The 4,208-nt window shown below is 38.5% G+C and overlaps 2 long non-coding RNA genes across 5 annotated transcripts in view; one reads left to right on the top strand and one right to left on the bottom strand.

The window, feature by feature from the left end:
- LOC137640567 (uncharacterized) overlaps positions 1-1,851 on the bottom strand; it is a 226,513-nt gene extending 224,662 nt beyond the window's left edge. Inside the window, exon 1 of the long non-coding RNA XR_011044404.1 lies at positions 1,818-1,851. This is a non-coding gene — a long non-coding RNA (uncharacterized lncRNA). The remainder of the gene's footprint in view (positions 1-1,817) is intronic.
- Positions 1-3,949, top strand: part of LOC137640566 (uncharacterized) — a 49,146-nt gene extending 45,197 nt beyond the window's left edge. For all 4 annotated transcript variants that reach the window (XR_011044400.1, XR_011044401.1, XR_011044402.1 and 1 more), the window contains exon 3: positions 2,080-3,949. This is a non-coding gene — a long non-coding RNA (uncharacterized lncRNA). The remainder of the gene's footprint in view (positions 1-2,079) is intronic.
- Positions 3,950-4,208: the final 259 nt, after the last annotated feature.

The following is a 4,208-nucleotide window of genomic DNA, read 5'->3' as shown; positions in this document are numbered from 1 at the left end:
GGAAAAGAAGTATTTGAAACCTGGCAAAAGAATCAGAGAAAGAATGGTTTTCCTATGCCCTCGAAGTGTGCATTTTATCAAGAACCGTTTACCACCTTGTGGATTTCTTATGAAAAAAGCTCATTCGGTTCTATGGAATACTGTATTATAAACCATAAATAGCAAATATTATTATCCTCTTTACTATTTTTAATTGCTAAGCTACAACCTTAGTTGGAAAAGCAGGATGCTACAAGCCTAAGGTCCCCGACAGGGAAAATACCCCCGTGAGGATATGAAATAAGGAAATAAACTACAAGTGATGTTTAAGAGTAACAACATTAAAATAAATCTTTCATATATAAATGATAAGAACTTCAAAATAACAAGAGGAAGAGAAATATGACAGAAAATAGGGTCCAAACATTCAGAGAAACTAGATCCCTATTTTTTTTCTGAGTTGATGGTCTAATAGATATAAAATTATTAGGTAAACAACGCTTATGACCCCTCCCAAATTTATTTTTGACACAACTCACTTATCTGGCTAAGATAAAAGCCGATGCTGAAGTCGACGACGAGAAATGACGTAAGAAAGCCACCCACAAGTGAATGTCTGTCTTCCCCATACACCCAATTCACCCTTTGGAGGACCTCTTCTGCCACCCAGAGGCCTCCAAAAACTCTCTGCCGTATCCCCTAATCACTTTTGCCTCATCACGTGCCGTATCCCTGAATGATTCGTATTTCTAAGGACATGTTTTGGAGGGGCAGACATATCCCAACGTGTGTTCATCTCAGATTTTCGTGAAGTGGTAGATGCTACAGGACCCCTCGCTAATCCAAACCTTATTCCAGCCCCCCCAAACCCCCTTCTCATGCAATTCTCCTCCCCGCCTACTACCCACAGTCCGCCCCCCACCCACCTCCCTTTCATCCCCGCCCTCGAAACACTTGTCACCCATAGCAACTGGCCTTTAACTGCGTCATACGGAGCCTCTTCGGAGGATATTCACATGCGACGGGAATCGAGGCATTGAGGGCCTCCTGTGCTTTCATTTAAGCGATTTTTAGGCCTAAATTGCAACGCAATCTAATAGTAAATGGCAAAATACAATGACGTATGATTATGGGCGTGTCGGGGGATACTCGGTCGAAATTCCCGAATACCGTAATACACAGAGCATTTCCAAAGGGGCAGAAAACACTTAATCTAAGCTGCATCATGCCATATGAACACTAGTGCATATGCACCGAGGCGCTACTTAAGGGTAATGATGTCGAAAATTGTCATGCTGAAAATGTACAGTTAATCATCGCGTAAGTTAATGTCACTCATAACTACACATTCCGGGATTAGCCTTGGCAAACCAACATTACAATGTACATGTCATGATCAAAACTTGAGAGAAATGTGCCAATTTTTTTTTTCACTACCATTATTGTAGATCACTTACGTAATATATCATGTCCTTCAGTGTCATGCCCCAACATCAAAAGGGGGCAACCGAAATACCCACCACGAAAAGAGCATGCAAAACAAAATACCCACACCACACTCGATGTGTCTCCCTATGCTAAAAAAACCGTGTGTGTGTAAAAGCCTGATGATTTAAATGCCCAGGAAGTGAAGTTTAAATGCCCCTGCAAGGAATGAATGAGCTCTACCAATCCCTCGCCCGACTTTGCACATTTCGAACGCATCTCCCGTCCTCGTCCAGGACCAAATCTGGGCCAGACACCCATCACGAGATGCTTTATGTCTTCGGTAACTCGCAGGTGTACGAGAAGCCCTCCTCCACAACCAAATTACAGTAGAAAATCGATAAAATTCTTACCTGTACGTCCCCCAAGTCACTATGTCTCGGCCGCCATTTTGGAATGTTATAGACGTCACAGGACCTTGAGCTGTGTGGCCAACCATCTGGAGATTTGCAAAGACTATCACTCAAGTTCGTTCATTTTCATTCGGCCACTTTCTTTCTGGCCTGCCAGTGCCGATCACGGCGCTCAAACACAAATCATTTGATATTCTGTTTCACAAACACCATCATTTATCATCACAGATCACTGTTAAACTCGTTCTTCATTCTTTTGCAGCACCGAATGAAGCGGAACGGCCAGTTTCTGTCGACCGAAGCAAAGTGGGATCGTCTGAAGCACAGCGGAAGGTTCTCCCGCGAACGCCAGCATCCTTACTACAGCCCTATGAGATGATGTGGCCTAGAGACAAGCCAAGACTGTCCAACACTTGCTCCAAAACAAATAAAATACTCCCTCTTTCTATTTTCCGAATGTCAAAAAGAGACAAACACTAATTCTTTGATAAATTCAGCCGTCGAACGACATCCTGTGAGTGGAAGAAATCACCATGAATTCCTGATTCGAGAATCACAATAGATTTTTCAAAACCTAAAAAATCTATATTGTTTATATATAATTTTTTGTTAATGTAAGCATTCCCGTTACATTCTACGTCAAAAACACAGTTATTTCTACTAGTACGAGACAAATCAGCCGAAAGGAAGAATAACCAGTCCACATAGAATCCCATAGGTTTCTGATGCATTCCAAACCATATCTTTACACCCAAGCATTCATCACAGACTGTAGGCCGATAACGTATGGGTGAAGTCAGCCCACAGAGACCTTCCTGAAAAGCCTAAGAAGGTTCCTGGCAAGAACATTAAGGGGGAAGAAGTTAGGCCTAAAACTCCCATACACTTCCTTTCGCCCATAGATCTAGCAAGCGCACGGCCCTCTTGCATACAGTCGACGAATTTCAACGAATATACTCTTATTAATAAATCCATACACGAGCAAACCACTTAGCCGACACCGATCATCTCGAATGATCATTTTGCAATATTTAAAATCACCCCGGAAGTTCCCCTTGGTACACGACCCGTCAAATTCCATTAAAAAAAATGGTATCCTTTCTTATGCCTTGACAGTGTCCGTCAATATGTCTCTCGGACGTAGAATAACGTGAATATAAATTGCATTCTTTTTTAGCAGCGACACTAGGCGATAGTTACGTCTAACCAGTATTCCAAAATTCCCCCAAAGTTAGGAATAAAGGCTTAATACGCACACTTTTCTTAATTACTTTACAGCACGGGCACTCCACTCGTCATAGGAAGCCCTCACTACTTCTCCAAAAAATGTTTAAGGAACAGTTTCTTGAATCGGCTTTCATAGCTGATTTTATGTTTGTAGAAAATAATGCAAACTGGATAAAGAAGGAATTGAAATAAAGTAGATTAAATGGGGTATGGCGGTAAAGAAATTAAAAGGCAAAAAAAAATATATAACATATCTTTCAGGTTCAGGTACGTCCAAAATGGGGAGCAAAATCTGCTTAAAAATGTATATTCACAGTAAAATGTTTCATATACTTTATATAATAAATAATTTAACATATTAAAAAAAAATCCAGCCTTCAAAATACAAAGCCGAAAATTAGATAACATTATTTAACCATATAAACTTATTTTTACTTTGGTCTTTGTAATATATTATGCGAAAGTTAGAGATGAACACATAACTCTCTTAAACTATTTTCGGCGAACGATCAAAACCCATTTAAAGAGATGAATAACTCTGGGCACATCCATAGAAAATATTATTTAATCAATATTTCGATATATATAAATATTTTCTTATTTATTTAATAATTCTAACGAAAGGAAATGCAATCGGCCACGGGTTGCCGATCTAGAAAGTATAGAAACTAAGAGATCAGAATTCACTTTGATATAATAATGTAAATTATGATATATAATTAACCCATTATGGAGATAGGAATAACAGTTTGCCGTGATCACCGAGAAATCATTTTTCTGCGGACGGAAATCTTTTTATAGTTTATATATGAAATATCTGTTTTGATGGTGTTACTGTTTTTTAAATATTTTATCTTAATTGTTCCTTACATCTCATATCGTTTATTTATTTCCTTATTTCCTTTTCTCACTGGGCTATTTTTCCTTGTTGGAACCCTTGGGCTTAAAGCATCTTGCTTTTCCAACTATGGTTGTAGCTTGGTTGGTAATAATAATAATAATAATAATAATAATAATAATAATAACGAAATAAAACCCTCTAGGACTATTACGAAACATTTTGAGCATTTAAATAACTCTCACACAATTTTCATATATTTTCTCTCAATATATATAATATTTTTGGTTAACTTCTCATTTAAATCGGCGTTAAATTTTGAATCG

Source organism: Palaemon carinicauda, chromosome 5, assembly GCF_036898095.1.
Source record: "Palaemon carinicauda isolate YSFRI2023 chromosome 5, ASM3689809v2, whole genome shotgun sequence".
NCBI lineage: Eukaryota > Metazoa > Arthropoda > Malacostraca > Decapoda > Palaemonidae > Palaemon > Palaemon carinicauda.
This window is presented reverse-complemented; position numbering and strand designations above follow the sequence as displayed.